The following is a 27,403-nucleotide window of genomic DNA, read 5'->3' as shown; positions in this document are numbered from 1 at the left end:
CCTGCTGGAGGTCCTGTGGTCCTACTATACATTGCCCCAAAAAGAAGCAGTGAAGGTGGGTTCTCCAGGCAGGCTTTGAGAAGCTGCATAGTAATCAGCTGCACAGCCCAGCAAGCTCAGATAAAGGAAACTGCAAGGCCTTAGCAGGGCACTGCGTGGCCACAGGCCTTTGACTAGCTGAGTTTGCTTAGCCTGGAGGAGAGAGGACCTGAGAACTTTAACTCAAAGCTAAAGGACCAGGAACAGAAAGGCCCAGGAACGTAGCAGCAACTAATTAAAGTAGTGGTACATGCCTGCTGTTTATAGGGTCCCAGGAATGGAAACTGGAGTAGTGACTAAGGCTGGGTTCCCCCAGTGGTAATGTGGTCTAACCCCTGAGAAGTGGACAAGGCTCTTTTAAAAGCCAGGTGAAGGGGGGATTTAAAAGTCCCAGAGATGGAGCTGAAGACCTTGGTAAGAGCAGACAGGCATTTTGTTGAACTCCGTGCTATCCTGGAAGGGGTCCATTTTGACTGAGTGACAGGCTAGAGGGCTGAACCACCTAATGAGATCAGCAAATTACAGAGGGTTCCAGGAGAGGGAAAAGATTGCAGTGCCACACCCCGCTGCTAGGAGGCTCTCAAGAGGTTAGTGTCTCCATCTCCCATATTACAATTTAGTTCAAGAAGAGGGGTTTCTTGGACTGGCCCCTGAAACAAGGGGACATTAGAATAATTGATAAAACTTTTAGCCCAGCAGCAGCACAGCTCTGCTGAAACTCAGCATGTACTAGCTGAAGGGTAGCAAGAGGCCCGGTTAGCCACCAAACAACAGCAGGCTGCATTGCTGGAGGTGATTCAGCTATAGCAACAGCAGTGACTCCAGGAGCACCTGTCTCAGGCTTTGCAGGGAGCCCGGTGCGATGGTTTGGATCACAGAAACCCCCTGGGAGCTGCCACCTGATGTGCCAAGACTTCTTCTGCTCCTCCTTTAGTGGCCTGCCTGGTTTGATCCAGACCCGCTAGCCTGCTGCAAACCCAGACCCAGGTCTGAACCACTTATTTATTAATCCAGTAATTAATTAATACTTGGGGGGAACAGCTGTGCATATCTCTGTATCAGTTTTATAGAGGGCGAACAATTTATGATTTTACCCTGTATAAGCTTTATAAAGGGTAAAACGGATTTATTTAGGGGTTGGACCCCATTGGGAGTTGGGCATCTGAGTGTTAAAGTCAGGAACACTTCAGTAAGTTGCTTTCAATTAAGCCTGCAGCTGTTAGGGGACATGGTTCAGACCTGGGTCTAGGTTTGCAGCAAGCTAGTGGGTCTGGCTCAAACCAGGCAGGGCACTGATGTCTTAAGCTGACAGGGCAGAAAGCAGGAGCAGAAGTAGTCTTGGCACATCAGGCGGCAGCTCCCAGGGGTTTCTGTGATCTAATCCATCACACCCGGCATCCACGACAGCATCCAAATAAGCCTAGCTATCACAAACACCAAAAGGAAATGGGATCAGACAGGCCCACCCTGGGGATGCAGGTACTGTGGACAAATGGGGCATGAAGGATGGGCTTGCCCTTATACAAATCCTGATTGTAAGGCTGGCCTGGTTACAATGAGCACCAGAGAAATTACTGGAGCCATGCTATTGTGAAAGCAGAACAGAGGATGGTGGGGACCCCATTTGGCAGAATCTGTTTGGGTTGTGGAGAAATGTGACACATACAAAGGTGCTGCCCTGGGGAAAAAAAATCTCAAGCTCTGGAAAACAAGATTGTTACTATCATGAACCCAGGCTTCACAGGACCTGGCAGGCTTGGATTTGCCAAGGAAAGAGGACTGAGGACCTTAAGTTAAAAGTGGAAGGTCAGTCAGGAGTTTTAAACGCCCCTTTTTCTGAGGGCAAGACCCAGCATCTAGTGTCAACCCCAGGGAAGAGAACTTGGGAATATGCATATATTTTTACAGGAACTGTAAATCAGAGCTAGGGGGCTGAAATGACTCCAATGGAGAACAGCTCAATGACATGTTCTGGGGACAGTGCAGTTCCCTGACTGGAACTGTTAGAGAAAGGGGGGATCTGTTTTGCACGATCTGGAATCTCATGGAAATGCTGATAATCAGAACCCTTGGATGAGCACCAAGCACCCCTACAAACTACAGAATCAGATAATGGGTCTCTGGCAGGAACCAGATAATAGGATGAAGGCTTATGAGACCCAGATCCAGGGAATAGTATAGAGGTGTTTCCAAGTTATGAAGAAGCTGATCAAATAGCTGGAACAAACCAAGAGTGCAAACCAAGAGTGCAAAGAAGGCTGAATGTACAAAGTTGGCCAATAAAATTAAAACAAGTCTACCTGGTGAAGAAAATATTGGTCAGACACACAAGGATGTGACAGAAAGGCAAGTAAGCTCAAGGAGCAGCCCAAGACAACCAGTCTTTTTGGAAAGTAAGGTCTGGTCTACACTAATTAGGTAAATTAATCTAAGTTCCACTAGTTAAGTTATGTAAGATATTTACAGAGTATTTTAGATTGACTTACAGCAGTGTCTACACTGCACTCTGTTGATGGGAGTTGCTCTCCCGTCGATATAGCTTCCACATCTCTGGGAGGTGGAGTTCTAAAGTCGGCAGGAGAGTGCTCTCCCGTCGACTTATCACATCTTCACCAGACTGACTAAATCAATTCCTGCTGCATTGATTGTAGCAGTGCTGATTTAGCCCATAGTAATGACAAACTGTAAATTATTTAAGCCAGTGGATAAATTTTTAGATCTGGGGAAAGAATGTCCAGCCTAAATGATAGATGAAAGGAGTTGGAATACTTGCTTGTTTTGGAGAGGGATCCAGTAGGCTGGAGATCTGAAACTGGCCAAAAAGATGTTATGGTTGTGGCCAGATGGGACATTTAAGAAGGGTGTACCCTTGGGATAGAGAGAACCCTGACTAAGGAGAGTAAAGAGTGTGACAAGCTCTCCAGGCAGAGATGCCTGGTAGAGTAGACCCTGAACAAGAAGGGCAAAGATTGGATAGGAGGGAATGTTACCCACAGATTAAACTACCATCCCAAATCCTTTCAGGGGGGAAGTATGTGATGGGATTACCTGGAGTTCCTGCAGTGCTACTATACCCTGCCCCAGGAAGGAGCAGTGAAGGTGGGTCCTCCAGGCCTGCCTAGAAAGGCCTCCTAACAGCAGCCACAGAGCCCAGCAGGCTTAGATAAAAGCCTTAGCAGGTCAGAGAGCTGAAGAAGGATGTTTTTCTCAAAGGAGCACATCTGGCTACATTTACTAGACCCAGGAGGGAGAGGACCTGAGAACTTTAACCCTAAGGTAATGGGTGAAGATAAAGAGACCGGGGGGAAGAGGCCCTGGGAATGCAGCAGTAGCTAATTAAAGGAAGCTGTATGTGGCTACTGCTTTTGGGGTCCCTGGGTTGGAACCCAGAGTAGTGGGTGGGGCCAGGTTCCTCTACTGGCAAAGTGCTCTCAGCCCCTGAGGAGGGGACCAGGCTCTTTTAGAAGCCCAGGCAAAGGTCTGAATTGAAAGGGCTCAGAGAAGTGGCTGTAGACTCTGGTAAGGGCAGAGAGTTTCTTTAACAATTTGCTATCCTGGAAGAAGTTCACTTTGACTGTGTGACTTGGCCACTGAAGACCCACCTAGCGATTATTGAAAGCCCTCATGGGGCATCAGGAGTGGGGGAAAAGATTGCAGTGCCACACCAGCTGCTAGGAGGCACTCGTGAGGTGAGTGTCCTCTTGTTACAAACTTTTGCCTTTGAACTATGGGGAAAAAGGTCTGGTTCCCAGATTTATGACTCAGCAACATCGGTAAATGGAAGCTTTCAGAAATGGCATACAAATCTTTGATATTCAGCTCCTGGTAATTTTAAGACATTGCAGTCTGTATGTCAGTAGACAATCAAACATCAGGTAATGAGTATGAATCATACTTCAATGAATGTGCCTAGGAGTAAATTTTAAAATGAACAAGGACAGTGAGTGATAAACCAAATTCAATGACATAGGCAAAATAATAAGACTTCACAGTCAGGATCATCAAATTCCGTAGACTAGTCCAGCATGGGGAAATCAGAAAGTCACCCCTGTCAGCAGACAACATGAGGTCACTGCAAACTTGTACAGAAGACGTCTCAGTGCTGTGAACTGGATGGAAGCCAGGCTGAAATTGATTATATAAATTATGCCTGTGTGTTTCCAAGTAAACTATGGCTGAGTGACAATCACTTTTCAATAACGCTTGGTAATAACAATAGTTTTTGAAATGAAATGGCAGTTTTCAGGGTCATCTCTTGTCAGGACTGGTTTCCTGAGGATTAGTGGTGGCATCATTACTTTTTTAAAACAAAGTGGTACTGTTTTTGCAGATATAAAGATGTGAACTAGTGTTAACTATTAAAAATAACCAGACCTAGGATACCTAATCAACTAAAAAGCAGGAATCCACAATTGTTTTCTTAGCCTCAGCTGCCAATAGTAGCGTTAATATGCACTTTGTCAGATAAGATATTTCTTAGTATAAAGAATGCATATGGGGCCCAATCCAATGGGAGTCTTTTAATTGAATTAATTGAGTTTAACAATAAGTGTGGGTACACTTGGTGCAGCTGGAGATGTTTGCAGTATGGCAGAACACAATGGTGCTCTCACTCACTGTGTGTGGGACAGATACAGGCCTGATTTGAGGGAGAATGTCCAGCAGTGTCTCTTGCATGTGTTGCATAAAGATGCAGCCTGTGCTTTCTCTTGTACTTGTGGTGCTCCTCCAAGTGCTGCCAGATGTCTAACGGGATCCTTTCGCCCAACCAACCTGGCCACACACACTTACGGCAATGGACTCGTATAGTTTAAAATCAGATGGGACCATCAAGGTAATCTAGTCTGACCTTTGGCCCTTACCCACCCACTCCTGTAATTAGACCCATAACCTCTGGCAGAGTTTACTGAAGTCCTCAAACCGTGATTTAAAGTCTTCAAGTTACAGAGAATTCACCATTTACACTAATCTAAACCTGCGAAAGACCCATGCCCCATGCTGCAGAGGAAGGCAAATCCCTCTCCCACCCACAAGGTCTCTGCCAATCTGACCCGGGGGAAAATTCCTTCCCTACCCCAAATATGGCAGTTAGTTGGACCCTGATCATTTTGGCAAGACCAAACAGTTAAACATCTTGTAAAGAATTCTTTATAGTAACTCTGAGCCCTCCCCATCTTGTGTCTCATCACCTGCCATTGGGGATATTTGCTGCTAATAGTCACAGATCAGCTACATACCACTGTAGGCAGTTTCATCATACCATCCCCTCCATAAACTTATCAAGCTCAGTCTTGAAACCAGTTAGATTTTTTTTGCCCCCATTGGTCCCCTTGGAAAGCTGTTCCAGAACTTCATCTAATTCCAAGTGGTGATGAATTTATATCCATTTGTTCTTGTGTCAACATTGGTGTATAACTTAAATAACACCTCTCTCTCCCTGGTATTTATCCCTCTGTTGTATTTATAGAGAGCAATCATATCTCCCCGTCAGCCGTATTGTGGTTAGGCTAAACATGCAAACTCATAAGGTAGGTTTTCCATTGCTCTGATCATCTGAGTAGCCCTTCTCTGCACCTGTTCCATTGCTATGTCTGCTAACTGCCTCCTTCTTTCACTCAAGGACTAGTGGTGTCCACAGACAAATGCACTTTGTTCTCAGATATCACCATGATGGCTACAGTGATAAGAATTTAGGCCCTGATCCAATGCCTGTTGAACCAAATGGAAAAACTCTTGCTTTCAATGGGCTTTTGGATCAGGACCTAAATTTGTAGGTAGATGGGAAGATGCTCACCTGCTCTTCCCCATAGCGTACCTGTGGAAGCCAAGGCAGAATTTCATCCTTAAGGTGATGCATACCGCCATAATAAATACCAAGCATCAATACTCCATGGTATATTAAGTCTTACAGGTTTTGAGAAGAAGCAGTAAGCAACATAGGTGATCTTGGAGTACATTGAAATGGTGTTCAGAAAGATGAAGAGGAAGGTACCAGTCCTGTGGTACTGATGGCTGACCTGCTCCTGAAACTTTATATGCCAACTACCTTATCTCCCAAGCTTACAAAAGAATACACACTGTAACATTCACTTGTAACAGACATTTCCCCCAGGTGTGCAAGAAGTAGGAAAGATATTTGAAGCCAGTGAAAAGTCCTCATCAGCCTGCAAACAAACCACACATCAGAAACCTTTGTAAGAACTAATCAAAAGTTTACTCAGTTTAAATCTGCATATGGAATAAAAGAAACAGATCTTCTCCATTTACAGGGATTATATCGTATGCAGGTAGTTTCATGTTAAGAAATACTTAGCTGAAACTGAAAATGTCCAAAGAAAGGAAAAAGGAGATACGTAGAGATATAGTAAGACTTTCTGTGTGTATGATAAAAGACTGTAAAACCTAGGATTATTTAGCCTAGATTATGCTGTTTTGTTTCATTCCATAGGATGGGACAATGGATTTAAATAAATGGAGAAAGTATTTTTAAAAATTAAGGAAAATGTTCTTCACACATCCTGTGGAATTCAGTACTATATCAGAGGTCAAACCTAGATTTTTGGGTTTATTTTTATAAGGGGAAGGGAAGATTGTGTTACTGATATCAGCATAAGTAAATGCTTGATGAGGTAAAGGTAATCACATGTCACGATGCAGGGTGTAAGCTCTTTGCTGCAGAGGTCAGACAAATGGGTGTATTCTGTTGTTTTAGCTAGTTCATTTTTTCTTATGGTGATTCTATGAGTATTCTTGCAAGGACTTCTGGGATCTGTAATTCCAGCAGGTGGAATTACTAGCAGGGAGCAGACTCTCTTTTCTTGTATATTGCAAGAAAGTCAGTCAGGCCCTCAAATGAGCTCTCTGTGATATTTATAGGATACCTTCTCCTTAGAGACACAGTAGGGAAGAAGTGACAAGCTGACTTTCAGGTGAAAGAGCCAAGGAGAGGAGTTAAACAAAATCTTTATCCAGAAGACAGCAATGGGTAAATGGGGACCCTGGAGGCTGTGTGAGAGCAAAATAGTGTCAGGTTCTCACTTGGCCTTTGCCAGACTTTGAATTCAACCAGATCCAAATCCAGAAGATGGATCTGGATTCAGCATTTTATATTCAAGTGACAAACAGGCCTGAACTGAACTTTGGAGGCCATCTCTAAAATGTAAAAGTAATTGCAGTGTGGGGTCTGTCACAGTTGCAGGTTTAACTACATCCTGGTCTTCCTCAAGGGCATCCACTCAGTTTTCAGGATCCCAGACATCACCTCTATCAGGCAGAGACCCACATCTCTCTCCATCCAGAGTGGGGGTTTAGGCTTGCAGTGCCTCTGCACCTCACAGTGATTTCCCTAGCAGGTCTGTCCAGTGTCCAGCACTTATGGGTAGCATTCCACCAGGGGTTACAGTAGTTTGTACCAGTTACCAACCAGCCTTCACAAAGCAAAATATGTTTATTCTTAGGGTAAAAGCATTATAAAGAAAACATTCCTATACACACGCAATAAGCTTACCAAAGGTCACTCATCAGTCTTATTGGGTCCCAGTAAGCCAAAGTCTTTTCAACCCTTCTACAATGGTTTCCCTTCCCCCTCCCACCCCCAACCTGCCTTCCTTTGGACAGATGGTCCTGTGCCTTTGCTGAATCAAAAGAAGGCCCTGTATCTGTATTAAGTCAGTGTTTCAGTACCAAAAAGTCTTTTCTTTGTCTGTTGGTCTCTGAAAACCCATTTTGAAGCAGAAAATACAAACCTCCACACAAATATCTCTTTGGAGGTATTTATAACCTGAGTGCTTCACTTTGTCATCCTTCACTGTTTTTGGTTCCTGAAGGAGCCGTGGTAACCCTCCTCCCTGGGAGTTGCTTACAGTCCCTGCCCACAGTCATATATAAGCCATTCATAAACTTAATACAATATGGTCCCCAAAGATATTGCAAACTCACGCAATATATCTCACAGGGACCTTTGATTCCAAAAGCATAATTGCTACTCTAGGTAGCTAAAAGCCACAATTCACCATTGGACTCATTTATCATCCTTCATCAAAGGGGAAAATGAATAATTCCCAAATCAAACCTGGATTCTACTTTTGGCTCCATAGAATCATCACAACCAATTTTTAATGTCAAATATGGACATTCTTATTTCTTAATTTCCGAGATTTGCCTTTTTCACTTTTTCCTGGCTTATTTCTCTTCAACCTTCTATATTAAAATGGTTAATCCTCGTTGTGTGAATTCCCTGAGAAGGTCAGAAACATAGAATGGGAACACTTACTTTTAATTACTTACTCTATATTGTGTTTTAAAGTCCTTATGCAATGCTTACTGAGGTCACTGTGGGTTTTACATTGTTTGTTGGTCATTGGTCAGGCCTTAAATCTGAATATAAAGTAAAAAGGGAAACATTTTGTAAAAAACACATTTGTATGAAAATGTTTTTCTCCAAGGTGAATAAAATCAACAATTATGCAGGTGTCATTTAGATAAACTACTTAGGACCCCATGAGTTAATCAAGTATATTTTTATTTCCCTTTTCTTCCTCCATTTTCCTCTGTTAATGCAGATAGAAAATGTACTTATTAATTGCCTCAGAAATTATTTTCTTTACATCTGTGTGGGGGAAGTAAGAGTAATTCTGTTGAAGAATCTAGCTAGTTAAAATCAGTGGAGTGGCTTTAAACATGTAAGTATCAATTTACATCCTAATTTGAACACTCTTTTTATAAGGACTTGCATTGAAAGTGTGGGGTTCAAGTTAAGAAGCTTTGGAATTCTTGAAACATTTGCGGTTAAATCAAACATATTGATGTTTAGGTTCATTAAGCTGTAATCAGCAGTTTGCTAGTAGGCAATTATACAGATGAGCCAAAGTTAGAAGTTTTGGTTCTAGACGAACTTGCATAATGGTTGTTAATAGACAGTTATTGGAAAAGAGGAAGGAAAGGGCTGTTTAAAAAATCATATTACACTAAAGCCAACATTTTCAAACCTCAATTAATAAAATTTAAACTTGTGTGCCCCTAAGCCCCTAAATGTAAAGGGAGATTATTGTAGGGCTGTTCCATCAGCTCTGCACTGCTCTGGGCAGCCCTTTATGCTCAGATTAATGCAGAGGGATCATTTTCTGACACATTCTCTTTATGTCCTGAAGCAGAATGAAGAATTGGCCCCAGAAGTAGCTGCAAGTTCTCAGCACCTTTAAAAATTAGGAAACTTTTCTTCAGGTGTGTGAATGTGGATTACGAGGCCTAATATTAGATAACCAAGTTTGGTCTAGAGATACATTATGAAGCGCAATATCACAAGACAATAACTAATGTTAGCCCAAGCAGCCTAGAATGAAGTAGTAAAAGTGGACATAATAGCTAAAGGCACTGCAAAATCAAATGAGTTGGCTAATGTTGACTCAGTAATACCTACCTCTTATACAGTGCTTTCCATTATATAGATGTCCAAGCACTTTGCAAAGGGATGTAAGTATTATTATCCCCATTTTAACTGCATGATTAGAACACAGGAAATATATGGTTATGACATGATAACTTTAACTCTCAGAATACAGATGTCTTTGTAATTTTTGTCTTTGTAATTTTTATTAGTGGAAGTATTTATTAGTGGAAGTATTTTCATTCCTCCTTCTCTCAGTTCTCCCATCATTGGGGGTCAGGTCATCATGCAAGCATCTACTGTCTTTGTCTGTCCAAGGTGGCATTAAGAGCCACTTGCTTGCCATCTGCTTTGATGCAATCTATCCATAACTTTTTTTTACCCTTCCTTGGGGTCTGTTTCCTACCACCTTCTCCCACCATGCTATCTTCGCCGGACGTTTTTTCATTTATCCTTTGCATGTGTCTGAACCTGTGAAGTTGTGCTTCTTGGATTTTGTCAGCCACATCATGGACTTTGATTCCATCCTAATGCTTTCATTTCATAATCTGTCCCTTTGCATAACTTTTTATTGCATGAAGATATCTCATCCCAAACACCTGTAGGCATGGAACCTACTCTCTCTTTACAGACCATGCTTCGCATCAGACATCATTGTGGGGAGCACCATTTTTCCATACAATTGGGCTTTCAGTCTCAGGGGCATATACTTGTCAGACACAACCCATGAGTTGTTTGTTCCATACTCTTGCAGCACTCCTCAGTATAGACTGTATCTCATGATCAAGTTTGCCATTTTCCATAACCTGGCTGCCCAGGCACTTGAACTGATGAGTCTGGTTTGGCCATACTCCATTAATCTCTAAATCCAGTTTGACTGTGTCATCTGTACTGGCCCATGTGACCTCTGTCTTAGTCATGTTCATTTTCATCCCAGGCCTGCTTAGTTGGTCATGCCACAATTCCCTTTTGTCTCTGCTTTGGCCCCAAAGCAGAGAAAAAAAACTCTAACTGCTTTCAGTTGGAAACCTGCAGGATGCTCAAAAAGAGCAAAAAGCCTGGTATGATAAACATGCCAGAGAGCGTTCCTTCAAAGTAGGGGACCAGGTCATGATCTTAAAGGTGCTCCAGGCCCATAAAATGGAAGCATCGTGGGAAGGGCCATTCACGGTCCAGGAGTGTCTGGGAGCTGTTAATTATCTCATAGCATTCCCCACCTCCAGCCTAAAGCCTAAGGTGTACCATATTAATTCTCTAAAGCCCTTTTATTCCAGAGAATTAAAGGTTTGTCAGTTTACAGCCCAGGGAGGAGAGGACGCTGAATGGCCTGAAGTTGTCTACTATGAAGGAAAAAGTGCTGGTGGCGTGAAACAGGTGAACCTCTCCATGACCCTTGGGCCTCTGTAGCGACAGCAGATCAAGGAGCTGTGCACTAGCTATGCGCCGACGTTCTCAGGACTGACTGGGCATACCACTCCATTGACACAGGTAATGCTCACCCAATTAAAGTCCAACCTTACCGGGTGTCTCCTCAAGCTAAAACTGCTATAGAACGGGAGATCCAGGATATGTTACAGATGGGTGTAATCTGCCCCTCTGGCAGCGCATGGGCATCTCCAGTGGTTCTAGTTCCCAAACCAGATGGGGAGATATGTTTTTGCGTGGACTACCATAAGCTAAATGCTGTAACTCGCCCAGACAACTATCCAATGCCACGCACAGATGAACTATTAGAGAAACTGAGAAGGGCCCAGTTCATCTCTACCTTGGACTTAACGAAGGGGTACTGGCAGGTACTGCTAGATGAATCCGCCCAGGAAAAGTCACCACCCATGTTGGGCTGTATGAATTTAATGTACTCCCTTTCGGGCTGTGGAATGCACCCGCCACCTTCCAAAGACTTGTAGATGGTCTCCTAGTGGGATTAGGAGAATATGCAGTCGCCTACCTTGATGATGTGGCCATATTTTCGGATTCCTGGGCAGAACACCTGGAACATCTACAAAAAGTCCTTGAGCGCATAAGGGAGGCAGGACTAACTGTTAAGGCTAAGAAGTGTCAAATAGGCCTAAACAGAGTGACTTACCTTGGACACCAGGTGGGTCAAGGAACTAACAGCCCCCTACAGGCCAAAGTGGATGCTATCCAAAAGTGGCCTGTCCCAAAGTCAAAGAAACAGGTTCAATCCTTCTTACGCTTGGCCGGTTATTACAGACGATTTGTACCGCAATACAGCCAAATCGCCGCCCCACTGACAGACCTAACCAAAAAGAAACAGCCAAATGCCGTTCAGTGGACTGAAGAGTGTCAGAAGGCCTTTAACCAGCTTAAAGCAACACTCATGTCTGACCCTGTACTAAGGGCCCCAGACTTTGACAAACCATTCCTAGTAACCACAGATGCATCCAAGCATGGTGTGGGAGCAGTTTTAATGCAGGAAGGACCGGATCAAGAATTCCACCCTGTAGTGTTTCTCAGCAAGAAGCTATCTGAGAGGGAAAGCAACTGGTCAGTCAGTGAAAAAGAATGTTACGCCATTGTCTACGCGCTGGAAAAGCTGCGCCCATATGTCTGGGGATGGTGTTTCTACCTGCAAACCGACCATGCTGCACTACAGTGGCTTCATACAGCCACGGGAAATAACAAAAAACTTATTCGGTGGAGTTTAGCTCTCCAAGATTTTGATTTTGACATCCAACACGTCTCAGGAGCTTCTAACAAAGTGGCTGATGCACTCTCCCGTGAAAGTTTCCCAGGATCAACTGGTTACAATCGTCCTTGAGATGTGGAAAATATTGTTAGTCTTTATATACTTGGTAGTATATTTAGAGGTGCATGTGTCTTATTAACTCTGTTTTTCCTAGAGCTCCAGGAAGAAATCCCAGCCAGCATTTCACCCTATCTGTGATTTGGGGGGGGGGGGTGTCATAAATATAAAGGGAAGGGTAAGCACCTTTAAAATCCCTCCTGGCCAGAGGAAAAACCCTTTCATCTGTAAAGGGTTAAGAAGCTAGGATAACCTCGCTGGCACCTGACCAAAATGACCAATGAGGAGACAAGATACTTTCAAAAGCTGGGGGGAGGGAGAAACAAAGCCTGTCTCTCGGTCTGTGTGATGCTTTTGCCGGGGACAGAACAGGAATGGAGTCTTAGAACTTAGTAAGTAATTTAGCTAGATATGCATTAGATTCTGTTTGTTTAAATGGCTGAGAAAATAAGCTGTGCTGAATGGAATGGATATTCCTGTTTTTGTGTCTTTTTGTAACTTGGGGGGAGGGATAGCTCAGTGGTTTAAGCATTGGCCTGCTAAACCCATGGTTGTGAGTTCAATCCTTGAGGGGGCCATTTAGGGATCTGGGGCAAAAATTGGGGATTGGTCCTGCTTTGAGCAGAGGGTTGGACTAGATGACCTCCTGAGGTTCCTTCCAACCCTGATATTCTATGAACTTAAGGTTTTGCCTAGAGGGATTCTCTATGTTTTGAATCTAATTACCCTGTAAGGTATTTACCATCCTGATTTTACAGAGGTGATTCTTTTTACTTTTTCTTCTATTAAAATTCTTCTTTTAAGAAACTAAATTTTTTTTCTTTGTTCTTAAGATCCAAGGGTTTGGGTCTGTGGCCACCTATGCAAATTGGTGAGGATTTTTATCAAACCTTCCCCAGGAAAGGGGGTGTAAGATTTGGGAGGATTTTGGGGGGAAAGACGTTTCCCAACTGACTCTTTCCTAATAATAATAATACCGGTTAGACATTTGGTGGTGGCAGCGAAAGTCCAAGGGCAAAAGGTAAAATACTTTGTACCTTGGGGAAGTTTTAACCTAAGCTGGTAAAAATAAGCTTAGGAGGTTTTTATGCAGGTCCCCATATCTGTACCCTAGAGTTCAGAGTGGGGAAGGAACCTTGACAGCTGATAGCACAAACAGAGCATGCTCTCTACCATGGAATCTTAGAGCCATCTAAAAACTTCAATCACCATCTTCCTCAGCTCTCCTCTCACTTTCACCCCAACTCCTTATGCCTCCTTCTGTCATGCACATCGAAGAGTTTACAAACTAAGCCCAACTCCTTCACTGCATTTGCCATTCATTGTGTTTCCTGTATGCAAAGACCATCAATACTCTCCTTACCATCCTCTCAGCTACTTTCACACCTTTACCAGTTAAGCTGGATACAGTCAGTGTTGCAAATTCTATAATACGGTATTTCTTTAGCTGTACAGGTCACGGCTTTTCGTCTGACTCTTTACTCTAGCTTCTGGTCCCCCTAACCCTCTAGAGGACAACTCAGACACCAGAAATCCTATTAGCCTGAGGTTGCCAAGCTTGAGGCAGGCAAACTTCTTTCATAAGGCTGAGATGCCCTTCCATCGTTACCAGTAGTCCCCTGGTGAAGCATACAGGACAGTCTCACCCTTCCTCATAACGGGTATCCAATATTGCCCTTTGGTAATTCACCAAAAAGAAGAAAGCTGCTTGCACAAACAGTCACCTGGCACTAGAAACTATATAGTGTATTGGTATGCATCCCTGACATACATCACAGTGAGAAGGCCTTTAGCCGGTAGAACTAAGTGCATCTTTCAACCTCGTTGCTGTAGACCTGGTGGACGACCAACAGATGGTGCTAGTGTTGCTGCTGCCCTTCACCAGGCTTCATTTGACCTATGGATTGGGATGAAGGGGGTGGGAGGTTGAAATCAGTGTTTTCTTTCTCCTAGATAAGCTGCCCTCCCAGACTGAAGAACCCCACCTGCCCTGAGTTGTCTCATTGTTTTAAAAAGGCTTTTTATACCTGCCTTTCACATCCCTAGTTTTAGTACAGACACCCCAGCATAACTCCCCATTACTTACCTTCATGTGGCAATCAGAGCTGCTTGCCTTTTTATGGGTGTTGGGAGTTCATATCCAACCCAACCCCACTGCAGCCATAAATGTCCTTTTGGGAGATTTGTATTTTCCTTTATATATAATCACTGTAAGATTCTCCAAAATGTGCACTGCTCTGCTAAATGACACGCCTTGGTGGGATGAAGGTGCATGTACCCTCGACTTCAGATTTATTCCTCCCAGCTCATGAAACTTTGTCCACAGTGTCCGCTCTTCACGTGTAGAAATAGATAAACTGGGAAAAAAGTAAAATGTCAGTTGAAAAAAACCACAGGCAAACAAAAGTGTGTAACCTAGAGGTGATAAATCACAGTAACAGTGAGGGAAATGAGAAAGAAAGTTTGTATTGTACACAGGTAAGACCTGAACTCAGAATCTTGAATTAAGAGTAGTACAGCTCTCTTCAGGGTAACAGATGCTCAAGCATTTGGAAAGGCTTTTCAGTGTAGCAAATTATACAAGCCCAGGTTGAACTTAAGGGCAGAGGCAGGTAGCCAATACCATAGCCTGATTCTTCTATTTTTGAAGCACATGAAGGAGCTCCACAGTGTGGAGTCTCGTTTGGGGAGATAGGCTAGAAGGAGGGCCCAGGCTGTGTTACCCATTTCTGCTGAGCCCTCGTTCATACTGTGGAATCACTCTTACCACTTTTTTATTCATATTTTTAAAGGAGGTTCTAGAAGCCACAGCCAAATGCCATTCTAATGCATCTCAGTGACGACATAGTGCACGTGGAAGTTGAGAACTGAGCCACTGAAATATAGAACACAGCAGTGTAGCTAGGGGTATGCTCTGCTCCAATCTTCATGGAATGATTTGGAAGTAACTCCTGGGAGAGGCTGATCCAGTCCAATGATCTCTTCTGTCATCTAGAAATCAGATGGGAGAGTTCTAATGGTCAGTGGCCCAATATTAATGCATTCTGTGAATTTCATCAACTCGAAAGCCAAATAAGTAATCAGAAATGCATTAATGCATGGTTTGGGTGCACTGGTATGGAGTCAGCCATCTTGAAAGAGACTCTGATAATACTATAGTTGCATTTCTTTATGGTATTCTTCCTAAAGCTAAAGAGTTTGGCTGGGTATTTGGTCAATATATAATATGAATAGTTCAAATGCATTATTCAGTTCAGTGCATTACTCTTAAAAAGGACCTGTCAGAGGAATTTACACTCCCTGTTGAAGGTTGTCGGACAGGAAATATGCAGTACAGTGTGGGCTTGATTTTCTGCACTCAGATGAACCAGAGGAGGGAGACCATTTGCAGCTCCACGATCCTACAGCTAGTTCAGGACTGCACTAAATTATGCCCCCGTTGTGTATGGCTCCCAGAAAGTATTCAACCAGCTGAGTTTTGTAGGGTTATGACACTCCAGCAGTCAGCACCTATTTATGCCAGGGATTGGATTTTGGTGATATGATTACTTGAGAATGACCCTAGATCAGCGGTTCCCAAACTTGTTCTGCTGCTTGTGCAGGGAAAGCCCCTGGCAGGCCGGGCCAGTTTGTTTACCTGCCGCGTCCGCAGGTTTGGCCGATTGCGGCTCTCAGTGGCCCTGGTTCGCTGCTCCAGGCCAATGGGAGCTGCTGGAAGCGGTAGCCAGTATGTCCCTTGGCCCGTGCCGGGTCCAGCAGCTCCCATTGGCCTGGAGCAGCGAACCGCGGCCACTGGGAGCCGCGATCGGCCGAACCTGTGGACACAGCAAGTAAACAAACCAGCCCGGCCCGCCAGGGGCTTTCCCTGCACAAGCGGCAGAACAAGTTTGGGAACCACTGCTCTAGACAATGGGTCAAAAGGTAACTGGTCTCTGTGGATAGACTGAGCCCAGATCCCCTGGACTGGAGTAGGTGATGCTAATCCAGCCAATTAAATAGGGCTGGGCTACCCCTGGGCCTATAAAGGGTTGCTAGTAGGCAGCTGAGGAAGGAAGGACAGACACAGATACACTGAGCCCTGGTCAGCAAAGGCCACAGTGGAGTGGTGCTATCTCTTGTGGTGGGTCCCTGGAGCAAGGGGGGACAGGGCTTAAGGAAGCAACCCTGCAGCTGTGGCTCCAAAAGGGGAGCAAACGTGCAGGAGGAGACAAGGAAGCTGCCAGGAGCTGGAAAGCCAGAGACCCCTGGGAGGCTGAAGCCTAGGACCAGGTATTGGTTTAGGATTGCCTTCTGTTTGTTTACCTTTGTTATAAAAGAATAAACTCCTTGAGTAGCACTGGGTGTGGCAGTGCATGCTTGGAGACTCGTGGTGGTGGTGGTGGGGGGGGAAGTGGTGGCCCTCCCTGGTGACAGTGAAACTATGTTTTAATTAACCTCAGTACTTCTTTAAATAAAATGTCTCCATAAATGATTGTAGCAACATTCCAGAAGCTTCCAGGTAGTGCTTTTTATTTGTGTTCATATGCAGTACTCTGATTTCAGTATGTGATTTAAAGCAAACAAAAAGACATCTGCTCTATGTCAACTGATTGATAGAGTAAAAAACCAGCCTGCTGAGATCCTTACCAATCTGTGACAAACATGTGCTGTGAATAATTCCCCCAGATAGAGGTATGCATGCTGCTTATTCCACTGCAGAGACACACTGAGACAAGTAGTAGATTCACTAGAATAGGAAATAGACTCTCTAGTCACGAATAGACAAACATTAGCTTCAGGTAAAGTAAAAAGCCTCCGGGGGAATGTACATGTGTGGGCTGCTGATAAGATGCATCTGTTTAGCTCCATTCCAGTTTCATGCATTTGTATTTATTATTTTACTAACACATTTCTGATAACTTATTTGGGCTCTTGAGGTGATGAAATTCACAGAAATGCTTAAATCCATGTCTCTTCCTAGGAAAGGCCCTTTATTAAACTCCATGGTGTTACATTTCTATTGAATTTTCCCTTTAGTTGCATGCCTTGACCTCAAGTCCAGATGGAATTCAGTTTTTTAAAGCTTAGAAATAATTTAGCTAAAATACAGACTTGATTCATAAGCACCTGGAGAGTCTGTAAGAAACCCTAGACAACCTTGATAAAATGAAATCCAGAGTTGGAGAGGCCTCTGGAAGGAAACCAGTCTGTCCTTTTTCCTTCCACTAGATCTTGTATCAACAAGTACTGGACTTGACTCTGGAGTCCTGCTGTCGCATCAGCTGAATAGAAGTAGCTTGAGAACAACAAGTAATCTACTCTCCCTCCAGGAACTAAGTGATGTTGTCTCAGACTCCATTAGTCTGCCTGATTGTAGTTGGTTTGGATTCTGTTTTAAAGTGCAGGGCTCTTGTGACACTATACCTTGGGGGAGCACCCTGTAATACCCATATTCATCATTTGCATATAGTTGTGATCTTTAATAGGAAGGGCTATGATCTGCTGAAAGCCATTGTTCTATCTAAATATGTATATCATTAGTACATATGAAATTATGCTGTACAGTTGTCACTAAAATATGCTGTGAGTTTGGGACTCACCCAGATATTAGGTCCCCAAAGATGACAACAAGGGAGGCAACTAATGCCCGGGCACATGTCGAACAGCCATAGGTCAGCAAGGGAGTTACATGCAATGACTCACTTGCGTAAGTCCACAGCATGGGAATTGCTCAACCTTGCTTTGGGCATTGCTAAATCACCATCATGCCTGGACTTGTGTTCTTGAAACACATGGACTAAGGATACAAAATAGGGGACAGAGGCCATATGGTTTGTCCTTCCCTTCTCGTTGCCTTCAGCATGGTGGGGAAGAGAACTCTGGAGCTGAGGAGACTGGTCCCCAGGGTAAGAAGGAGAGCCAGTGTATGATAGACTGTAACCAACCTGCAGTATGCAGTGGGGTGAGGAAAGCTGCTAAGTCCAGATATTGCCTAGTATAATAAACCTGAGAACTTAGACTGCATGCTTATTTTTTATTTTTCTTTGGTAGCTACTCTGACTTCTGCCAATCACCTTAAAATCCATCTTTTGTAATCAATAACATTATTCCAATGTTTATCCTTACCAGTGAGTTTGACTGAAGTGCTTGGTAAATCTGCTCAGGTTACAAAGGCTGGTGTATGTCCACTTTCCATTGATGAACTGGGTGAACCAGTTAATAAATGTGCACTGCTCAAGAAAGGGTCCTGAGCAGTGCAAGATGGTATATACCAGTGGTACAGAGCTGGGGGATTTGGCTGGTGCCGTTCTCTGTGATTCATGAGTGGCTCTGGGAACATTCATGCAATCTGGCTGGGTGTGAGGGCTCCACATACACTTGTACTGAGTGATAATAGCACTTGGAAGGGTCTGCTGCTTGACTCACAATGCCTTACTGGTGATAACCCAGATTAGTGAGTTTAGGGGGCACAGTAATCCCACAGTCTCAGATGAACACTGAGGATCCTGTTACAGCTCTCTGAGAGCTGGTCAAAATATGCAGAAATGATTTCATTATCTTTATTTTAATTTCCAAGTTTTCTATTTCATAGAATTCAAGACCTTGAATTTTCATTGTTTCAAATAATCTTCAAATTTGTAAAATTTCAAAGTATTTTCTCCTTTGTGCCCCATTTTTCCATTTTTTACCACGGAGTGCAATAAAATTAATCATGTCAGATTCACTTTTCCTTTTTTCCTTTTGCTAATTTAGTTTTTCAAAAAATGTACTCAAATTTGCCAGTTACTTTCATTTTTTATTTTGTTCTGTATTTTTTTTCCAAAGTTGAGTAATTCTTGAAAATGTAGCAACAAAATCAGAAGGAAAAAAATGCAAAAGTGAAATAAAACCCTTAGACTAAAATTCTTTTGCAGTTAGTGTCAAAGAAGAATAAAGGGGGTGAAGGGGGGGTGAAGGAGAAACAAAACTTACAATTTTTATTTTTTTTTCTAATTTGTAGTTGAGAGAATTGAGTGTGTGGGTGTTTTGCTTTTTGGTGGTTTTTTTTGTTTGTTTTTGTTTGTTTGTTTATTTGTTTTGGAAACACTTAAATTTTGGGAAAGTTTTGGGTTTTGAAAAAGATGAAAAAAATTTTTTGAATGGAAAAAGTCAACATTTCTACACCATATGGATTTAAAATTGTGGAGTTCAATGTCATGACGTGTGGACTTTGGGAGGCCTTAATAAGGAGCAGGGGCTAGAGCACCTGGAATTTGGCTCTACTGCTAACTTGCTGTGAGACTTCATAATACTGAGGTTCTACTGTATAACGAAGTTTGGACACCTTCGGAATGGCGGTTGTCCATAACTCTGAAATGTTTGTAACACTGAACAAAACACAGCTTCAGCTTCAGCAGTTAACACTCCAGGCCAGGTTCCAGAGGCAGCTTCTGATTAGGCAAACTTGTCCCCTTCCCAACCAGGGTGGGTAAAAGGTGTGGTAGTGAAAACAGTGTGCCCCCCTCCCGGTGTGTGTGAAAACAGCCCCCCCTGCAGCCAAAGGAGGGATGTGGGTGAAAACAGCACCCACAGCTTGCAGGAAAGTAGGGAAGACTCCAGTGCTGCTCCTGCTCTGGCTACCTGGGGCTGGCAGCAGTTGCTCACAGCTTTACCTGCGAATCTCAGCATCTTCAACTCCTTGTGTGGGGCAACCACTTACAGCTTAGAGGTGGGAACAGGCTGCTCAGAGGTGCCTACCTTTAAGATGTAATAAAGGCACAGTACAGTAGTTGCTGTTTGTTTGTTTTTTTACTTCTCTGCTGCCTGATTGGATGGTTCCAGTTTCACATGGTGTCCAGCTGACTAGTCAGTCTATAACTCTGGTGTCCGTAGCTTTGAAATGCTACTGTAGTGCTCCAGTGTTGCCAACTCTTGTGATTTTTATCACTAATCATGCAATATTGTCTTCTTTTTTTTTTCTTGAAGCCTCCCTTCCTGAAGTCATGGTTTTTATTTTAAACAAAAAAATGAGCTTCTCATAAAAGTACATTTCTAGTCCTCATCATTGCAGAGAAAAGCTCAAACATGTAGTTTGAGAACTAAAAGGCAAATATAATATAATTTTTTTAACCTCATGATTTTTAAGCCCAACTAATTGTTTTTTGGGGCCTGACTCATTATTTTTAAATGCTGGGGGATGGTGTGACATTCCCTTGGTGTTAGCAGATCCCTGGTCTAGATAGGTCACGCCAATCTTCGACGCTGGGAGCCAGCCTTTCCCTGCTCTGCTGTGAGATCCGCCCACTCCCGGATTGTTCACACACAGCCTCTAGCATGTAAGCTACTCCCAGCTACATGAGGGAGCACTTTTGGCCAGCCGCTGCTTGGATTGTGTAACCAAATGACATTAGCCAATATCTCCGGTCCCAGACACAACCCTAGGAACCTCCGTCTTGCAGTGTCCAGTTATGACTGCTGGACGCTGAAAGCTTTTATGAGTTTGTCCGTTTAACAAAGAAATTGATTTGTACCAGACTTGTTATCCCAAGGGGAGTCTCTGACATGTTTCAAACCAAATGCACTCCCTTTTACACATACACCAAAGCTTACATGACTTTTGGGAAATATATTCTCCATCATATCAGCCCTGTATAGTATGGCATAGGTGGACATGTGAAAAGATCAAGGGTTGGACTGCCAAAGCTGCCTGACGAGCTGTGAAAACTGTTCACCAAACCTAGTTGAACTAAGCACTACACGAGAATGGCCATTCTGCATCAGACCAATGATTCATCTAGCACAGTGCCCTGACTCTGACAGGGGATAGTGCCAGATGCTTCAGAGGGAATGAACACGACAATTTTTAGTGATCTATCTGCTGTCATCCAGTCCCAACTTCTGGCACCTGATTCATGGGATTGTGTCCTTGACTATCTTGGCTTATAACCATTGATCCTTCATGAACTTACCTAATTCTTTTTTTAACCTATTTATACTTTTGGCCTTCACAGCATCCCATGGCAACTAACTCCAAAGGTCGACTATGCATAATGTCATCATCTTAACATATACGCAATGTGCCTCAGGTGGCACATGACTAGGATTCATCACTGAATTTTGCCCGCTGGTTGTATCATTAGCTTGCCATCTCAGGCTGGATACTGGTAGGGAGTACAACATGAACGCTGATCTATACATTATGTAAGGAAATACTTCCTTAAGTTTATTGTATCCAGTTTGCAAATTAATTCTAATTCAGCAGTCTCTCGTTGGAGTCTGTTTTTGAAGTTTTTTTGTTGAAGAATTGCAACTTTTAGGTCTGTAATCGAGTGACCAAAGAGATTGAAGTGTTCTGTGACTGGTTTTTGAATGTTATAATTCTTGACATCTGATTTGTGTCCATTTATTCTTTTACGTAGAGACTGTCCAGTTTGACCAATGTACATGGAAGAGGGGCATTGCTGGCACATGATGGCATATATCACATTGGTAGATGTGAAGGTGAACAAGCCTCTGATAGTGTGGCTGATGTGATTAGGCCCTATGATGGTGTCCCCTGAATAGATATGTGGACACAGTTGGCAATGGGCTTTGTTGCAAGGATAGGTCCTGGGTTAGTGGTTCTGTTGTGTGGTGTGTGGTTGCTGCTGAGTATTTGCTTCAGGTTGGGGGGGCTGTCTGTAAGCAAGGACTGGCCTGTCTCCCATGTTCTATGAGAGTGATGGGTCGTCCTTCAGGATAGGTTGTAGATCCTTGATGATGCGTTGGAGAGGTTTCAGTTGGGGGCTGAAGGTGACGGCTAGTGGCGTTCTGTTATTTTCTTTGTTGGGCCTGTCCTATAGTAGGTGACTTCTGGGTACTCTTCTGGCTCTGTCAATCTGTTTCTTCACTTCAGCAGGTGGGTATTGTAGTTGTAAGAATGCTTGATAGAGATCTTGTAGGTGTTTGTCTCTGTCTGAAGGCTTAGAGCAAATGCGGTTGTATCCTCACCCATAACTATTTCACATTTGGGGACAATGTATACCTTCAAATCAGCAGCACTGCTTTGGGTACCTGCATGGCCCCACAGTATGCCAACATTTTTATGGCTGACTTAGAACAACGCTTCCTCAGCTCTCGTCCCCTAATGCCCCTACTCTACTTGCGCTACATTAATGACATCTTCATCATCTGGAAAAGAAGCCCTTGAGGAAGTCCACCATGATTTCAATAATTTCCATCCCACCATCAACCTCAGCCTGGACTAGTCCACACAAAAGATCCACTTCCTAGACACTACGGTGCTAATAAGTGATGGTCATATAAACACCACCCTATACCGGAATTATTAAAGCTGGAGGCATGTGGGTAGGAATACTGACTGCTATTCCTACCTACATGCCTCCAGCTTTCATGCAGACCATACCACACGATCCATTGTCTACAGCCAAGCTCTATGATACAACCGCATTTGCTCCAACTCCTCAGACAGAGGCAAACACCTACACCTCTTAGTCATCTCTTTTTTCTTTTTTTTATAACCTGAACAGTCAGTCTTAAATCTTTCCTCATATGGAAGCAGTTCCATACCCATAATCACTTTCATTGTCCTTCTCTGCACCTTTCCAATTATATTATCTTTTTTGTGATGAGGTGACCAGAACTGCATGCAGCACTATGACATTTACTGTCATATTATCTGTCCTTTTTCCTAATGGTTCCTAACATTGTTAGCTCTTTTTTTTTAACTGTCACTATACATTAAATGGCTGTTTTCAGGGAATAATCCAGTGACTCCAAGAACTTTCTGAGTGATAACAGCTAATTTAGACCCCATCACTTTGTATGTATAGATAGGATTATTTTTTCCAATGTGTATTACTGTGCACTTACTAACATTGATTTTCATCTGCCATTTTGTCACTCAGTTTAGTGAGAACCCCTTGTAACTCTTCACAGTAGTCTTTGTATTAAACTATCTTGAGCAATTTGTTTTGTCTGCAAACTTTGCCTGCTCACTGTTTACCCCTCTTTTCCAGATCATTTCTGAATATGTACAACAACACAGGTCTTAGTACAAATCCTTGGGGACCCTGCTATTTACCTCTGTCCACTGTGATAACTGGCCATTTATTCCTACCCTTTGTTCCCTATCTTTTAACTAGTTGCTGATCCATAAGAGGACCCTTCCCTCTTAAGCAAACTAATCATTCATGGGATAAGAGCCATTGGTGAAGAACCTCATCAAAGAGTTTCTGAAAGTCCAAGTACACTTTATCCAGTGGATCATCCTTGCCATATGATTGTTGACTGCAACAAAGAATTCTAATGAGTCCAAGATTTCCCTTTACAAAAGCCTTGCTGACTCTTCCACAGCATAGTGTGTTTTGTGTCTGATAATTGTGTTCTTTTCTATAGCTTCAACTAATTTGCCTGGTACTGGAAATCAGGCTTTCTTGCCTGTAATTGCCAGGATCACCTCTGGAGCCTTTTTTAAAAAATAGGTATTACCCTGGGCAGTGGGTATAAAAGGCCCAGGAGAGCTCTAGACTCCAGGGAGATTACTGATGAACCCAGGAAGCGAAGTAGCAGATACTGCTTCCTCAGCTGCCCCAGAACATACCTGGGGCATATCAAAAGGTGGTTGTTCTTTGGAATAGGGTTGCCAATTTTGCTTGGACGTATTCCTCAGTTTCTTCGCATAACATAATCTTTAATTAAAGATTATTCTTTAATTCCTGGAGATTCCAGGCCAATCCTGCAGGATTGGCAACCCTACTTTGGGAAGATACGCTGGCTTTTCCCGGGCAGCTTGGGGTCTGGGCAGGGGAGATGCGGTGGCTGGCTTGCAGCTCCTCCAGGCAAATGTCGGGGGCTGGGTTGGGGCTCCTTTTGGCAGGTGGAGGGGTGCTTGGGCCTCTGGCTAGCTCAGGGCTTCTCTGGCTGAGAGGGCAGTGAGGGGGGCTCAGGGCTCCAGACTGGGGGGTGGGGTATGGGTGGAAGGGGCAGAGCTGGCAGCTAGCTTCCCTGAAGTGGGGCTCCACCCACTGTCCATGGGTGTTACATTAGCTACTCTCCAGTCATTTGGTACAGAGGCAGACTTAAGCATTAGTTTACCTATATTATCTACAGTTAGTAGTTCCGCAGGTACATGTTTGAGTTCTTTCAGAACTGTTGCGTGAATATTATCTGGTCTTGGTGACTTTACTGCTTAATTTATCAACTTGATCTGGAACCTCCTCTATCTGGGATAGCTACTCATATTTGTCATCTAAAAAGAATGACTTGCGGGTGGGGATCTCCCCCATATCCTTTGCAGGGAAGGCTGATGCAAAGAATTCATTTAGCTTCTCCGCAATGGCCTTGTCATCCTTGAGTGTTTCTGATTCATTAGTAGGCTTCTTGCTTCTGTTGTACTTTGTTTTTGTTTTTCTAATGACTTTTTTTTCTTAGCTAATTGATCTTCAAATTCTTCTTAGTCCTGCCTTATTATATTTTTACACTTGACTTGCAAGAGTTTATGCTCCTTTCTATTTTCCTCACTATGATCTGACTTCCAGTTTTTAAAGGATGCCTTTTTACTCTGCTGTTTAGTCATGGTGGTATTTTTTTCCTTTTTAATTTGGGGTATACATTTTGTTTGTGCTTATATTTTATAGAGGCTTAAAATAGTCTCAGTGCAGTTTGCAAGCATTTCCCCTTTGTGATCCTTTTAATTTCCATATAAATAGCTTCCTCACTTTTTATGTAGTTCCCCCTTTTGAAGTTAAAGCTAGTATGATTTGTTTCTTTGACATTTTACCCCTTCAAAGATATAGACTTTAATTACTTTATGTTGCCATTACCAATTTTTTCATCATATTCACCTCTTGGACCAAATCCTCTATTCTACTTAGGGCTTAACCTAGAATTACCCCCCCTCTTGTGGATTCCAGGACAAGCTGCTCCAAGAAGCAGTCATTTGTGGAGTGTCCAGGAATTTTATATCTGCATCCTGTCTTGAGGTGATGTACCCAGTCAGTATGAGGATAGTTGAAATCCCCCATTATTGTTGCTTTTCTGCCTCTGTGATCTCCCTGAGCATTTCAAAATCACTGTCCCTATCGTGGTAAGGTTGCCAGTACTATATTCCTACTGCTATACCGTTGTTCAAGCATGAAATTTCTGTCTATAGAAAGTCTGACAGTTTGTCATTTAAGATTTTTACTTTATTTGAGTCTATGCTCAGTTTGTTCCTCAGCTATGGTCTTCAAGTTTTTTTGTAGTAGTCATCCCAGGCTGTTCTCACAACTGCACTCTGCAAACTACAGTGCCCCCTCCAGCTGCACCCTAACAGGTGCCCCCCCCCCAACTACACCTTCAGGTGCTCAGGGATTCCCCACATCGAACTATTTATCAGACTTGAAACTCCAAGCAAACCTGCCTGGGCTGATTCATTCCATTCCCTGTGAACATACCTGCATTTAGTGGATCCGTAGTGAAGCTGGACCCTCAATCCTGACCTGAATCTTAGACTCCAAGCCTTTCAGAGTAGAGTCCATGTCTCCACCTGTGTTTGTACACCACCAAGTACAAGAGGCCTTGGATGATCAGTGTGCATAGAATGTGCATTCTTCCTGTCCTGTGCAGTAATTGGGGCTAGGTTGCCTAGCTGCATTTCTATTCTGACTCCTTTCCACAGGATTTCCATTGTTTTACTTCTCTCTACAGTACACCAGACAGCTTAGGCCCCATGTTTCTAACAGATGCTGAAGTCTTGACGTTTTCCGCCCTCATTGGATTTTCCCTGGCCTAGTAATATCTCCCAGAAAAGTGGGCTACCATATTAGAATGGTGGCATTTCACACTCCCTTTGCACAGGCATATTATTGCTTATCTTGTCTACTGCATTAGCACCCAAGCACGCATGCGCGCGCGCACACGCACACACACACACATGTAAAAACAGAGCTTATTAACTAATTGAAGACAAGTGTAAATTGCTGCACAAGATGCAAAGTAGCAACTAATCTGGCTCACAGGAGTTATAAAAAGAGACATTCCTAACCTCTTAAGTCATTTAGTCCATCCTTTTGCTGATGCCTGACTGATCCCTATAATATAATCTTCGCTGTTTGTAGTACAGTTTAGCTTTACATAGTTCGCAAGATAAAATATGCACCATTTCTGAAACACAGTTAGTGTTAGAAGCAACCTGTTATTGACCTGAATTCTGATTGCAAAATACATTGTTTAAAAAAAGGCAGTTAACGAAAACATCTTGAGTTGCAGCATTTTTCCTCCCTCTACAAGCTAACTCTAAAATGGCTGAAGGAAATTTACAAAACTTAAAGACTGAGAACCAGCATGACAAATTTTAGCTCAAAGGGTAATTCCCTACCCTGCCCCCAGAAAGTAAGGGCTTTAAAGCGAGTATCTGTAATTGCCTCAGCCTTCACTGCAGCAACAGGACCATATCGCTATAACAAGCACAAGTGGCTGCAGTAGAATTTTAGCAGCATATATTTTTGCTCACTAAAAAGACAGGACACTTCTCAGTTATTCATCAATATCTCAGTGCACTTCTAGGACATCCAGAGCCAGGTTTTTCATTTCACTGTTACACTAATTCATATCTGTGAAAGCATAATGAGGAAATGCAGATGTGAAAATAATTCCCCACAGAGGTATTGGGACCTGTGCCTTTAATTGGTACAACTCCCCAGACAGAAAGTCCCGGGTGGGGGGTATTTGATGACCAGGTACTGCAGAAGCTTATTCTCTACTATGCAGGGACAGAAGGGAATGATGTCACTGAATAAAGAGGATCCCTTTTAAGCACCACAGTGATTCTAAAATATTCAAAAATCAGAGTTAGCGTAAGGTTCCAGATATAATTTTCTACTATAGTTGATTAGAATCAACAAAGCTTTGACTTGCCCCAGTCTGCATAATCTGTATTTTTTCCTATTTCTTCCCTTCACAGTTATTGTTCCTGTCTATTCCTTTGTCCTGGAATCTCTGGCTTGGATCATCTCATGCAACGCGTGCAGCACAAACAGAAGGCAATCACTAACTCACCCATGTAGGCAGAGAAGAAGAGTAACCTGGGTAAAATTCATTGAACAAATAGTATCCCACTGCATGTGGGCTTGGATTTAGCAGCTGCACACACAGGAAGCATGTGTTGTAAAAGGTGAGCCTGGAAATCTGAAAAGGAGCTTGGCAGATGGATCAAAGCCCCTGTGGAGTATGAGCCTGTTCTTAAAACTGATGCTGAACATAAAGTAGGTTCC

The 27,403-nt window shown here is 43.2% G+C and overlaps 1 long non-coding RNA gene across 1 annotated transcript in view; it reads left to right on the top strand.

Annotated features, from left to right (window-relative positions):
• Window positions 1-27,154, top strand: part of LOC141982228 (uncharacterized) — a 173,533-nt gene extending 146,379 nt beyond the window's left edge. The window contains exon 3 of the long non-coding RNA XR_012637990.1: window positions 27,094-27,154. This is a non-coding gene — a long non-coding RNA (uncharacterized LOC141982228). The remainder of the gene's footprint in view (window positions 1-27,093) is intronic.
• The last annotated feature ends 249 nt before the right edge of the window (window positions 27,155-27,403 follow it).

The sequence above is a fragment of the Natator depressus genome, chromosome 1 (genome assembly GCF_965152275.1).
Source record: "Natator depressus isolate rNatDep1 chromosome 1, rNatDep2.hap1, whole genome shotgun sequence".
In the NCBI taxonomy this organism is placed as follows: domain Eukaryota; kingdom Metazoa; phylum Chordata; order Testudines; family Cheloniidae; genus Natator; species Natator depressus.
This window is presented reverse-complemented; position numbering and strand designations above follow the sequence as displayed.